Here is a 14,828-nt window from a genome sequence, read left to right on the forward strand (position 1 = left end):
TCCGTTGCAGCCAAAGCGGGGGCCACTCCTTCTCCTACATCGCCGCCTAGACCTGGAACAACCTGCCCCTCCACCTGCGAACAGCACCCTCCCTAGTGGAATTTATCAAGGAACTCAAGACCTTGCTCCTCGACGGAGACATGGCAACCTCAGCGCCCAGATACCCCTACGGGTGGCAGTTCTGTGCTATAGAAAGGATTGATTGAATGTATTGCCTTACCACAGCCAGTAACAAAAATTCCTCCTGTGTCTGGAGGCAGTGCTACAACCAGAGGACTAGTCTAGTCTAAAGTTTTTAAATAGCGCATGGCTACCCGAAGGCCTCCCAGCGCTGAAACAGACATTATAGGCCATCAGTTCATTGTGGGGGAGGATTAGTACCTTGTCCTGACAGCATGTCTCCGCAGATGACAGATTTCTATTATTTTATGCCAATGGGTAAGGGGGTTACTGCTTTTAACGCAGAGACCCTTTTGTTGTTTGCAGTTCATAAATTGTAATCCTTCTAATATATCACAGTGAGGTATGATGGACATGTAGCTCCTACACCTTGTAACCCTCACTGTCCTATGTAACACATTCTTTACATTGATTCACACACATATGATTTATTGTCAATGTATAATGTGTACAAGTGATGTAAAGGTCTCTGACACCCTGCATTGGGATGAATAGTACTACAGCGCTATAAAATAAACAAAACAACATATTGGTATTTAACCCGTTAACGGTGACGTAAATATCGCCACGGTGGAGGTGATTTATTGTGCGGGCGGGGCCGCGTCGGCCAACGGACATGCGCAGCACTACCGAGGTAGTGTTTGCAACGGCCGTTGGCCGATGCACGCGAGGATTTAAAATGTTATTTGTATAAACACTGGTACAGACTAACATATCTGACATTCTTACAGTGCATGCATATCGCTTATATACAGCGATTGAACAAAGTCAAATGCTGCTTTTCTTAAGTACTTGTGAAGTGATAAACTGTGAGCTTTTGTTTCCCCTCTGGTGCATCTAGGCGTGAGGCTCCGAATAGCTGCCAGCTAGGATATTCCAACAAAGGGAGGCCTGATGCCCCCTTAACCTCATATGACCAACCCTTTCTCAGCCTGCACTGTGCTGCTGGTAAGTTTTGATTGTTTCTGTGGGGCCCACCATGTGAAAATAGTGGCTAGATGGTGTCTAGCTGTGAGTAACCTCGAGTTGTGCCCTGTTTACCACACTAATCCCTCACCCACTAATCCCACACTAATCCCTTAATTTAGTACTGTAATGGCGCAGACCTGCCAGCTCACACGTGCCACAGTGTGACACACAATATCAGCTCCCATCACATGGTCACCCTTTGAGGAGCCGAAATCACATGGTGGCAGGGAAAAAGAGCTGAATACCACTGTAAACAATGGTTTTCAGCTCTTCGGAGGCTTTCAACTACTGACGCCCATTAATGGGTGTGAAAACACTCCAGATCATCAGTAAAAGTCTCAGCAAGCTTTTTAGGTCGTAGGAACAAGACCTTTAGCAATCGGCACAGCTTTGCGTGCACGTCTGGCGATTCACTTGCGGGAGTGGGCAGCGGCGCCATATGATAGCAAATATCGTGCCTTGCTGCTCGCTCCCGCAAGGGAATCTGGCGCAGGCCCCTTCCTCTCTCCCCTCCCCCTGCTGCCGCGTGAGGCGTGCGCGCGCTTGTGCTTGTTCTATTTCTACGTTTTCGCGGCTCTGTTTGCCGTAATCCCCACTGCTCGTTACTACACTTACCAGCATGCTAGTGACTGGAAACGCCCTCCCTGCTCTTCCGGTTTCGGAGAGTGTTCTGTTGCACGCTGTGACTTTGATCCTGGTGCCTGCAGAAATGGACGGTTTCTCGTCTGGCTTTTCCCCGGTGGGGGCAGGGGGTCAGGGGCAGCTCTAGGCTCATGGTGGCCCTGTGCAGGGAGTGCAGGTAGGGGGCCCCGGAAGAGGGGGTCCGGGCGGGGTGGAGCTCAGGAAGGTGTTTTAATAAAACGTTCAGAAAAGGCGTTAGATGACCAGTAACATGGTAACAGAAAAACAACGTTTACTTTTTGAGTGCTCATCACTTGGATACTTTATTTTAGAATCTGGGTCTCTGGAGGGACCCCTTTCTTTTTTTTGAAAAACGTTTTTTATTGGCATTTATATGGAAAGACATACACAGGCACAGGTGGTAACGCCATCAGCACAGAGATTTACATAGCAAGCGCGTTCAGTCGTAGCCTTCTGGACCTCACAGTCTTGTGGGCACCCAGGCCACCCAGCCCTATCCTGAGTAGGGCCACCGGTGTGTGTTCCCGGGAGCAGCCATTGTGCGTGTCCTGCCGGAGCGCGGCCTGATCTCTGCGCCGCAGGGGCGCCGCGCAGTGTGTTTGGACCCTTGTGCGTAGTGTCGCGAAGGCGAGAGAAATGCAGCCAGTGGATAACTATGAAGGAACTGGGGGCAAGGAACCATGGGGTTGGGAAGGGTGCACTATGTCGGCTATCAGGAATGCTTGTAGCTATGCGCTCGAGAGCTGGACCAGCGTGAGAGAGCAAGGACAGAAAAGGGGGGGGGGGGGAAAGCCAGGGGAGCGCGGACTCCGGGAGGGGGGAAGGCGCCCCGGGGGGGCCGGGGCATCAGCCGCAGCCTATGAGGGGTCCGGCGGCAGAGCATGCGGCACCTGCCACTGCGAGGCACCGGGCGTTTGGACTGCCCGCGCCGCTCCCCGGGAGGGCTCTGCGGTCGCTGGCACCCCCAGGGGATCTATCGGTTGAGTACTCGCTGCAGCCGCTGTTTCCTGCGTGAAGGCGTGCAATAACATGGCCCAGGGCATGGAGATCGGGTGTTTGCGCATCCCTCGGGCCTCCTCCGTTCTAAGTGCGGTTTCCTCCGCCTTGCCCCATTTCTTGACCGCCCCCACCCATGCCGCCGCCGGGGGCCCCCCCGGCGACTTCCAGTGCATACCGATGCATCGCTTAGCAAGGAGCAACATTAAGAAAGCGAACCTCCGTTCCACTTTCTGCGACTTGTGACGGTCATGAATCCCCAGCGCACACGCCTCCCATGTGTCCAGGTCTCGGAACCCCGTGACCGCTTGTTGGGCAGTGTGAATTGTGTGCCAGTAACTGTGTAGTGTCGGACAGTCCCAGAACATGTGCTTGAACGAGGCCGCGGGCTCCAGACATCTAGGGCAGCAGAACGCCCCGTCAGGGTAATATTTCTGCAGCTTTTCAGGTGTTAGGTACGCCCGGTGCAGAACATGCAGCTGTATGTTTTTAAACCGGTAATTGCGGGACACTTTTTTGGTGTATTCGAGGGCCCTAGCCCACTCCCTGTCGTGTAGGGGCCGCTGGAAATCATCCTCCCAGTGGTCCCGGAGGGTCGCTAACGTAGGACTCCGCAGGGCTCTCACCGCTTTGTATATCCACGTGACGAGATGGCGGCCGGGACCCATCTGCAGTATCGCGTGAATGACCGGGTGTGTGGGGGGCTCCGCCTCCATCCTTCCCCACTGCCTGTGGCAGTCCGTGAGAAGCTGCCGGTGCCGGAGGAACTGTCCCCTGGGCAGCTCGAAGTCTCCCGCCAGCGCCTCGAAGGATTGCAAACTGTCACCGGAGAACAGCATTCCCACCTCCGTTATCCCATTTGCCGTCCACGCCCGCAACATTTGTTCCGTGTAGTATGCCCGGCCCCTAGGGAGCCCCACCAACGGCAGCAGCGGGGAGTACAGGGGGGTGTCCCGGTTAAGGCGATGAACTCGTGCCAAGCAGGCGCGCGCCGTCATGACCTGAAGGGGCCGGGATACTGGCGGTGCTGCACCAGGCAGCAGCATGCGGTGGACGGCCGGGGTCGGGATCCGCCCCGCTTCCGTGATCAACTCCTCCTGAGCTCGGCCCGCCGTCCAACGCGACACCCACTGCAATTGGGCGGCAAGGAAATACGCCTCGAATGAGGGAGCCGCTAACCCGCCCTGATCCAGGGGCAGTTGCAGTTTCGCCAGGGCTATCCGCCGGCGACCGCTGCCCCAAATAAGGGTCCCGAGCAGAGTATCCAGCTCCCGGAACAGGGATCGCGGAGGAACCACCGGAAGATTGGAGAAGAGGTACAGCAGGCGCGGGACCAGGATCATTTTTGCCATGGCTATCCTTCCCGGCACTGCCAGGTGGAGACCCTTCCAGAAATGGACCTGGGAGCGGATGGTGCCCATCAGCGCGCGGTAATTCCCCTCATATATATCCTGCGGTGTGTGGTACAGCTTAACTCCGAGGTAGCGGACCGCCTGGGGACTCCACGAGACTTCAACGTCTCCCATTCGTATCGGTCCCTGGGGCACAGCCTGTGTCAAGGGGTAGACAGTGGACTTGGCCCAGTTCACCCTGAGGCCCGTCACCTCTGCAAAGTCATGCAGGATACGCGATATCGGGGTCAAATCAATCGTGATGTCCCGGACGTATATGAGTACGTCATCGGCGTACATCGATACTGCATGGGTAGAATTGCCGATCGGGATGCCCCATTCCCCGCTCTCCTCGCGCAGCATGATCGCCAGCGGCTCCATCGCCAAGGCGAAGAGGAGGGGAGAGAGGGGACACCCCTGTCTGGTCCCGCGCTGGATCGGGAAGGAGGCCGAAATGAGAGGGCCTATGCGCACTCTGGAGCTGGGCAAGGAGTAACTGAGCCGGGTGTAAGCTAACAGTTTGGGTCCAACGCCCATGCGCAGGAGGACCTGAAACAGGTAGGCCCAGGAAAGCGTGTCAAACGCTTTTTCAAGGTCAAGCACCAGACACGCCGCCCGGGGGAACCGCTCCCGCACCTGGTCCTGCACATGGAACAACCGCCGTATGTTAGAAGAGGTGTGTCTGCCGGGCACGAATCCACACTGATCCAGGTGAACCAGCCGTGGGAGGACCGTGGCGTACCTGTCAGCCAGGGCCTTCCAAAAGATTTTGTAATCCGCCGACAACAGAGTGATAGGTCGGTAGGAGCCTAGCTGGTGCGGGTCCCTATCTGGCTTAAGGAGGGACACTATGACGGAATCGCGCATGGAACGAGGCAGGACTCCCGCGTCTACAGCCGCTCGGAGCTGCAACTCAAGTTGCGGGACCAACTGTGTCGCGAACGTCTGGTAAAAGTCTAGGGGGAAGCCATCGAGGCCGGGGGCCTTATGGGTGGCTAATGCCTTCATGGCGTGGCGAAGTTCGGCCGCCCTGATAGGGCGATCGAGGTCCTGGCGCGTATCGCGATCAATGCGGGGGAGCCGAATACGGTCCAGGAAGGCCGCCGGGGTCGCAGCCGACGCCACGAGACAGGGGCTTGTGTATAAGCGCATGTAGTGCTCTTGGAAGGCCTGAAGTATCTGCCCCTGCGAATGCACCAGGGTGCCCCGGACGTCATGGATGGCCGTGATGGTCGGGAGGCGCGCGTCCTGTCTTATGAGCCACGCCAGCAGGGCACCCGCCCTGTCGCCCTCTGTGTGGGCCCTAGCAGCGTAGGCCGCGAAATTGAACCGGCGCATGCTTGCCAACGCCTCGGCGTATGCAGTCTCGGCGCTAGCCTGCGCGGCCGGCGTGACCCTGGCCGGATCCGTCTCTTTAGTGAGTGCGGCCAGTGCCTCCTCTGTCCGCAGAATGTCGCCCTCGAGGACCCGCCGGACCCCCGTAATATGTCGGATGCAATTGCCACGCATCACAACCTTAAAGGCATCCCACTCCGACGCTCGGGTACTAGCTGTGCCGGCGTTCTCCCGGAAATAATGACCGATGTGGTCCGCCAAGGTTTGGCGGAAGACCGGGTCTTCAAGGCTGTCCCGAGGTAAGCGCCACGTGGGGACAGGGGGATGTGGCGGGCGCCACTGCAGCGTGATTGTGTGGGCGTCATGGTCCGATATAGTTCTACCCAGGTAGTCAGCGTCCAGAACGGTGGAAAGGACGGCGGGGGAACAGAGGAAACAGTCCAAGCGCACTCTGAGGTTGTGCGGACGGGAGTAAAAGGAGTATAGCTTAGTGGTGGGGTTCCGAGCCCGCCAAGCATCCGCCAAGGACCAATGGTGCAGCCAGGCCGTGAACCGTTTGGCTTGTGTGACGATGGGGGAAGCGGGGGGGGGCGGATGGGAGCGATCCAAGGTGGTGTCTTGCACGCAATTATAATCGCCCCCCAGGATCCACGGCACCTGCGCGTATGCGCTTAAGGGGGTGGATAGCGTGTCCCAAAATTTGGACTGGTCCACGTTCGGCCCATAAATGCTTCCCAGTAAGAGCGTCTGGCCGTCTAATCGACCAAGTAAGAGGACATAACGACCCTCCGGATCTATTACGTGCGATATCTCCTGAAAAGGAACCCCCGGTCGCACCCATATGAGGGCACCGCGGGCGAATGCAGAGTAAGTCGTAGCATACAAAGTCCCACGCCAACGCCTGCGCAGTTTCGCCACCTCCCCCGCCGCAAGGTGTGTCTCCTGCAGGAGCGCAATGTGTGCCTGGTGCCGCTTGATGTATGCGTATGCAGAGTATCGCTTGCGCGCCGTGTGCATGCCTCGCACGTTCAGTGTGAGAAGTGTGATTTTACCGGCTTGTGCCATCAGTGCATGTGGCTAACGCGCTTCTCAGGGCCGGTCAGTCGGGACCCCCAGAGGCCCCCCGGCGCCCATCCCCACGCCCCCCCCCCCCGTGGGTCCCGCCCTGCATCGTGGGAGCGCAGCAGTGCATGGGAATGGACATAGTGCAAAAGGTGTACGTGAGGAGGGAGAGGTAAACTATGGTGAGGCGAACGGAACTTGCCCCAACTTGGAGGACCTATCGCCAAGCGCGGTACGTCCAAACTGACTCCCGGGTTGTATGGGAGCATGAACCTAGTAGGAAGGGGGGAGTTCGGCGGCGCCTGCAGCGGGCTCTACGGGTGGGCTGTGTACGATATCTAGGATGAGCCACTTGGGGAATATGGGCGCTGCTGAGGAGGGATAGTGCCCAGGGCGGCGGGGAGAGCGCTAATAGCGCCGGGCCAATAGTAACAGGAAGCGGGGGAAAACGGTGGCCCAGGTTGCGAATGTGTGTCCCCTTGTCCATAGTCACTCATATCAGATCGTCGGCCGTTTGCGGGGTGACTGAAGGCAGGGCCCCCGAGTCAATCCCGGACTGTGTCGCCTCACTGTCCTCTTCCTCCTCTGATGTGAAGACGTGGGGGGCCCGCTCCAGGTCCGTCGCCGGGGAGGCCGGACGTAGGCCCTCCACCGCTTTGATGGCCTGTCGCCTTTCCAGGACGATCTGCTCCAAGTCCGGTGACCCCAAGGTGCGCGACGGCCCCCCGGGGGTACCCTGGCGGCCCCGTCTGCGCGAGCGCTGCCTCCTCCGGCCCCCCGCAGGCGCTCGCTGTTCATTAGGGCGCCCGTTCCTCCGGGCCCCCGTACAGTTCTGGTCCGCCCAGTCGTGTGCCTCCTCCGGCGTTGTGAAAAAGTGAGTGACCCCGCCATGGATGATCTTCAGCCGGGCTGGGAATAGGAGAGAGTACTGTATGTTTTCTGCTCTAAGGCGCCGTTTCACCTCCAGGAAGGACGCCCGCTGGCGCTGGACTGCCCGTGAGTAGTCGGGGAAGATCATGACCTTGTTGTTTTCAATGCGTAAGGGGCCCGCCTGTCGGGCTGCTCGCAGTACGGCATCCCGGTCCCTGAAGTGGAGGAATTTGGCCAGCAGCGGGCGAGGTGGGGCTCCCGGCTGCGGCCTGCGAGCTGGCACGCGGTGCGCCCGCTCGACAGAGAAGTAGGCCGTTCGGTCCTCGCCCGAGGTGAACGACTTAGTCCAAGCTTCCACGTACTCCACCGCATCTGCCCGTTCAATTCCCTCCGGCAGCCCAATGACACGGATGTTGCAGCGTCGAGACCGCCCCTCCAGGTCGTCAACACGTTCCTCCATGGCGGACATGCGACTCAACAAGGTACGCATCGAGTCCCGGTGGGTGTCCACTATAGGCTGGAGGTCGGCGACCGCTTTGGCGTTGTCCGTGACTTTATCCGCCAGCTTACGGTGATCGTCGCGGAGAAGATTGACGTCCGTAGTGAGGGTGCCCAGCTGCTGCTCCAGCGAGAGTCGCGACTGTTCGATCGCCGCCAGGACCTGATCCAACTTGATCGACAAGGACGGGTCCGCGACCAATCCTGCGGCCGCCGGGGCCCCTGCCCGAGTACCGGCCGGGCCCCCCGACGCCGCTCCGGATGCTGGCACCACCGCCCTGGACTTGCCCATGATGGCGACTGGCAAGGCTATCGTAGGCGCGGATCAGGCGCGAAATCCAGGCTAGTTGAGACCGGGGCCAGTCCCGGGCCCCCCGGTGCTCCGTCGTCACCCCCCCGCCGGGCCTCTTCGCTGGCGGAGCAGGTGTCACCCCTGGCGTAGACTCCCGTCGTCCTGCCCCCGCGGCCTGCGCCTTCCACTGCGCATCCTTCAGACCAGGCCCGGGGCCGCCTCCAGACCAGTAGTGCGCCGCCCAGGTGACCAGGCCACCGTCGGTGCCTCACAAGTCCCACGCCTGTTGCCCCGCGCCTCAGGTCGATCCCAGGGGAGCGTCGCCGGTGGATCGAAGTCCGGGCAGCACCTCCGGGTCCCAGGGGGCCGACGCGCACCCCACAGTCGCTCCGCTTCGCCGCTCCACTCACTCCGCCGGGCCGCCACTCACCGCCATCTTGAAGTCAGGCAGACGCTCTCGTTGGTGATATCCGAGGCTCCTCTCCCGCAGAAGTCGTCCCCCCTGGGGGGTCGCCGCCTCCAGCTCCGCACACCGCCGGCACCTCCGTCTTGGGGCCTGGTCCGCGGGGGCCGCCCACAACCGCGGTGGACCGTAATGGCGGCGCTCCTCTCCAGCCGGTGTCAGCGGCCGTGCAGCTCCCCCGCCAAACTGCTCCTCCACACCGTGCCCAGCTCCGTCACTCCGGGCGAACCTCGCCTGAGGTAGCCAGTTGGTGTCCCCGTTCTGGGATCGCTGGCCGTCAGTAGCCGCGGCGGAGCCGGTTGGGCGCCATTTTGCGGTCGGCTCCTCCACGCTCGGGCGGCTCCCGCTGTGATCGCCGGCCCCCGGGAGCCGATCCACTACCGGAACCTCAGCGCCGACCTCTCCACGCCGCCGGGAAACTACAGGAACACATGGGTCGCCCCCAGGCTCCACGGGAACAGGCGAGGTGAAAGCCCGATCCCGGAGCCTCAACAAGACGCGTCCGTCTCGGTGGCCATCTTAGCCACGCCCCTCCTGGAGGGACCCCTTTCAACAAGAAAAACACGTTGCGCGTCCGTAAGAGAGTTCGGCCACAAAGTAGGATCCCTCCAATCACATAAATCATATTCAGAACACGGGTCTGTAACATGGTCTTGCTCTTTGGCTTCCTTTTCAATATCAGCATCATCCGTCTGTAAACTCTGAACCTCCTTCAGAATGCCAGATGTTGATGGACCGATGAATGATGTTTCAGTTTCTCTGTCTGAGGGTCTTTTGTAATAATCCTCATCCTGAGTTGGTAATTGCTGCATGTTTGTATCAATTTCAGAGTCACCTTGTTCATTTTCATTTGTCTGCTCATGAGTATCATTCTGCTCATGGATATCATCATTTTTTTGTTCTTCTTTATGGTCGTCAGCGCCTGTTTTACCTAGTGCATCAGCAGTACTCTGGCCAGAGGATTCTCCATCTTTAGGTTTCCCTTGGGTGATAAAGTTCAGGATTGCTCCTTCCTGTGACACTACGAAAGCCTGCTGAGCCACCTTTCTCTTTCGTTTCGAATAACCAGATTTGTGTACTCGAATTCTCTTCATTTTGCTTGCAATGCAGCGGGCGAGGCTAGCAGTGGGTAGGGAAAAAAAGAAGACAATCAGCAGTGGCGGCTGCTGAAAGATTTTGATGTGTCATTTTTATTTTCTTGCAAAAACAACAGTTGATGGACAGAATGCAGAACAATGTCATACATTCACCCCAATACAGAGATCTGGGCCTAAATCCATAGTTTTTTTGCTCACCACACCACCCCAGTTCAGACATGGCCATATGCAAATCAGCCTTGACCCTGTGCCTCATGGGAACAGTCCAGCCCGAACTGCCAAACCATGTCTTCCCTGGACTACACAATGAAGGACCAGCATACCTTAATGAACAAGTAAATTTCCACCAACCTACCAGGAAAATATGTTCCAGAACCATCTCCCTAGCAGCCACCCAATGCAGCCGCTGATAAAACAGTGGAGGCCGCTACTTCTCCCACCTGGCAGTGAAGACCTGATAACCCTCCCCCTGCACCTCAGAGCCTCACCATCACTCCAGCAGTTCAGGAAGGACCACAAGACCTCGCTGTTCAACCAACAAGCAGCATGATCCAGCAGCATGAATCCCACACCGCCTCGAGACCCTTATGTGTGAAGCAGCTGAGCGTTACAAACCCTGACTGATTGATAGTAATTACCCTTCCCACTACATGTATGACACATTATGAGGACTAGCCACATATGGAAGGTTTATTTGAAGAGTGTTATAAAACTATAGGGTAGATCATGTGACTTGGCATACAAGGTCTGTTTTCTCAGTCCACTGAGAACAGTAGAGCCTGGAGAATAGTTCATGATCTATTTGGGAAGTGACCTTAGCAGGAAGAGAGTAAGCTACCTTGAAATCATGGCACACAGAGACCTGTCTCAGTACGTCACTAACTGATCCTGAAGACAGCCTACAGGTAACCAAAGACTCGTCCACTTTACCACATTGTCAAAAGACAAAATACAATATATTTAATTAAGGTTTCTTGTATAGTGCCATATTCCAGCAACCAGTTCTGCTCGCTTTCAGAGCACCTATTAAACAAGGATTAATTACAGTGAGTCCTAAGGCTATGAAAAGGCACTAGAGGTTCACTGAAGCAAAATTAATGCGCAAGGAACATCCAGTCAGGAGACAACTTTTAAGCAGATGTACGAATCACTAGCAGAGCGTACCAACGACCCCATGGGCCGTGGCATAAGCAAGGAAAATGGCCCCTTTGGCTGCTGCTCAGGAAGTAAAATATAGCAATTATCAGGGTTCAATGGGCCCCTGAGGGTTTTGGGTCTCAGTACCACTGTACTTGCTGAACCAATGGTAACTATGCCCCTAGTATGGACAGAGAAGGCTGCTTCACCAATTGCAAACTGAGGACTAGTTAAACTAGTTTTCTCTGCTAGTCACATGACAAGCACTGGAATGTAATTAAAGAAATGATCAAGAAGCCAGTCTCCTACCAAGGTCTCTGCAAAAGGTCATTAGATTGAGTTAACATGGGTAGGCACTGCCATTCTATTCCAGGCGTCCATCCATAGGTGCTTGCATTTCATGTCTGCCTCAACACCATATAAACAGACATAACCAAATGCCAAGTACATTCGAACACTCGATGTTTTAAAAGATTTGTGCAGGCAGATCCACTCATTAGATCACAAGTATCAGCTTCATACTCTGTTTTCATGATTGTAATTGTAATCATTTTAATGAATCCTTAACATTACGTCTAACACCTCGTACCCTGCTCTCCTCTTCCCCCCAATCCGACCGTGCCTCCCAAGTTACACCTCCAAAAGTCACCATGCCTCCCCTCAGCCACAAGTAAACACCGCCCCTGCACTCCTGACTCACTCTTCCCTCAACATACAGCGCCGATCTGTACCACTCCCTACCCCTGGCGCACGGTGACCACCTCTCCGACCCGCGCCCTCTCCGAGATGAATCGTGAGAGAGAGGCTTTCTCTCACGATTCATCATGCCCTCCCTTCCCATGACCACCAGAATACCTCCAGCTCGCCACCTCACATGGCTTACCTCCACCCAGACCCAAAGCACACACCATCTACAATAACATCCTCACCCAACCTTCCCTACGCCCCCGGCTCCTCACCCCCACGGGCTGGGATACATTCCTACGCCTGATCTGCCCTCCTCCCCAGGGCTCCCCACACCCTCGTCCAATGGCTCACCTTCCCTCGGGTTCACTCTGCAGTGGCACACGCTGACCTCCTCACTCCCCCTCCCCATGCCCTGACCCTCGGGCTGCTCACCTCGCAGCTGGCACCAAAGGTTGCACACTGGCATGCTATCCTCTGCAAGGCGGCCTTTCTTGCCCAGGGTCTCTAGGCGTGCCGGTGCATGGCCTCGGCCGGTCTCGGTGCTGCTCGCTGCACGCCGGGCACGGGTGCTGCCACCCCTCCTGCCGCCAGTGATGCGTGGTACTTCTGTAACCCCTTCGCTGCAGGACTCGCGGGCACTGCGCATGCGCGCACATGCGAACCTCCGGAGATGCCAGATCTGGACTATTAAAACAAGCTCGATTCTCCTGGAAAAAAAGTTCTAAACAAGCACAAGACCTACCAGAAGAGCCCGAAACAAGGCCGACCCCACACAAAGACGAGACTGGGTTAGAAAGGAAAAGAGTATAAGAACAACCATTCAGCGTGCATCACATTGGATTTAGCACGCCTCAGTCGTTCATGCGCCAAATCCCTGCCAGGGGCCGCCACGAATATGTATTGTATCTGATTCCTCGTGGTGGCCCCTGGGGTTTGGTGGCCCTGTGCAGGTGCACAGCTTGCACATGCCTAAGGCCGCCCCTGAGGGGGTTCTGGGAAGGTGGACCCCGGCCTCATCTTGGAGCAAGTCAAGGTGCAGATAGATTGCCGTGGCCAACGCTCAGGAGCTTCTGCGGGTAATGCCTACCTTGTACCACATCAGCCATCCCGTCATCCCTCGGCCTGTTGTTTGTCCCCTGACATCAGGCAATGTGGTACAAGAACATGTGGCTTCTGTTCCTTTTCACACCCTTCTTGTAATTGCCTGTCTGCCATTCCTGCTACAGGTAGAGGCTACAGCCAAACAATGAGACATGACTGTGAATGTTAGTAATGATCCTCCCATTCCGGTTACCTAAGCATAGTGTTTCTTGAATTAGTGTGTAAAAAACAATTGCGAGAGAGTGCGCTTAAATAAAGTTTGTTTATACCATAGTTTACTAACCTGTGCCATACAAGTGTTAAAATTGAAGGTATGTACAAAAATAAAAAAATTAGCATGGTTTAAGCTCCACCACAGAGAAGGTAGTTTGTCAGACGTGCACCCCCGTGAACATCTCTCCTTTAACTGATCAGTCATAGCTTAGGATTTGTGACATCGTGACCAACCTCCAATGCAGGTATAGAGCGGGTCATGCTTTCTCCACTACATTCTTCCACAGCTGTCTTGTCTGTCCCATCATATACACTTTTGTGTTACCTGGCCTGCTGTGTGTCTAACAGTTATCCCTTCCCCTCCCTTCAGTAACTATTCACATCTGTGTTGTTCTCATGTACACCACATGTAACACTTGCATTGTCAATGCTTCTTTGAGCTCCCAGTCTTTTCATTTCCATTTGACCACACACAACTCCGGAGTAACCTGCTCCCACGCCCCTGTAGGTAAGAACGTATGCTCTCCTTGCAATTCAGCACTCAGTGTAAACTCATTCGATAAGATCAGAGCTCGCACCCTGCTTCCCACTACCAGCAAATCTCCAGAAGATGCAGCGTGACCCTTTAATGCACTGCTTACTCCTGTAAGAGACACGTCCTCTCACCCTGCCTCTCTTTGGCCAGCAAACTTGCGCGTCCGGTGAATAAAAGGACCACAACTTTCTTCTTGTAATCAAAGGCTTACATCTAGACCCCAACGCAAAAGATTTGATCTCGCCCTGCTTCTAAATGTCCCTCATAGGCACTCATCCTGTAAAGGCCCCTTCCACTTAGCCCTGCCCCTACAGTAGTAATGGTATGTTTACTAAACTATAAAGTCCAAATGAAATTAGCTTGGATATAAAAAATTAAAAAAGGTGGCGCGTGGTAAATAGGAGTCGATTGAGAGGTTCTACATAGTTTTCCCAGCAGGTGACTCCTTTCCATCTGCTTGAACAAAGATGCTTCAACACTATTGTTTTGTGTGGCATCAGGGAACTTGCAACTCTGTTGGTTTTTAATTATTGTTGCATCAATAAACGGCGTTGTGTGTTCTTAATTTACTTTGCCAAAAGGTCCCTACTGTGTTTTTAAAACGGAACCAGTCTGATAGGTGGCTGCACACATGGTGATCTTGAGATTTCCAAAGCACATGCCTGTTCTTATTGAAGCCATTTTGATTTAAAGGGGATTATTTTACAAATAATTGAGTTAAAGAGTGGAATACATGAACACAATTGTTTTTTTTACAGGAGGAGACACCAGTAGGTGACAAACTTTTATCAGTTAACATACTGTGATGTAGTGAAATGTTAGTCTGTGCTTATTTCCACTAGCTTCTATCCAAGCTAGACATATTTATATCTCGCCTGTCTGCACATAGTTTAAGCTATTGGGTAGACATGTTTTTACTATCCATCTTTTCTGATTCACCACAATGAAAGGGCTTGATGGGCATACTTTATTTATCTTTCACAACACGCACCCTCTAATTTGAGCTAATTTGACGCCTGTCCTCCTGGCAGGTGAATCCCTATCTCTGTTATACTCAGTGATGACATTGTCAGGCACCCTCCTTCTCTGGTCGCCTGTTTCCCTATCACTGGGTTCTTTCGAATACTGTATTGAAACCTACTAATAATATATATACATATCCTTTTCGGAAAGCTCACTGAGGTGCCTGCAGGGTGGTTATAGGCCCTTCACAATGAATTTCTAAAACCAGACTCGTTTTTGCAGATGTTTAGTATTTCTTGATGAGCAGGATCATTTCTACCAGAAACTACAGTGGGAAATAATTTCTCTGCCAAGAGAGCTACTTAAATGCATGAAATATCACTGGTGTTGTATAGCA

General features: G+C 54.8%; 1 long non-coding RNA gene across 1 annotated transcript in view; it reads left to right on the top strand.

The window, feature by feature from the left end:
* Positions 1-14,828, top strand: part of LOC146870718 (uncharacterized) — a 95,710-nt gene that overhangs the window by 66,419 nt on the left and 14,463 nt on the right. The window contains exon 2 of the long non-coding RNA XR_014959442.1: positions 1,022-1,128. This is a non-coding gene — a long non-coding RNA (uncharacterized LOC146870718). The remainder of the gene's footprint in view (positions 1-1,021; positions 1,129-14,828) is intronic.

This window comes from Triturus cristatus, chromosome 1_1 (assembly GCF_964204655.1).
Source record: "Triturus cristatus chromosome 1_1, aTriCri1.1, whole genome shotgun sequence".
NCBI classification, from domain to species: Eukaryota; Metazoa; Chordata; class Amphibia; order Caudata; family Salamandridae; genus Triturus; species Triturus cristatus.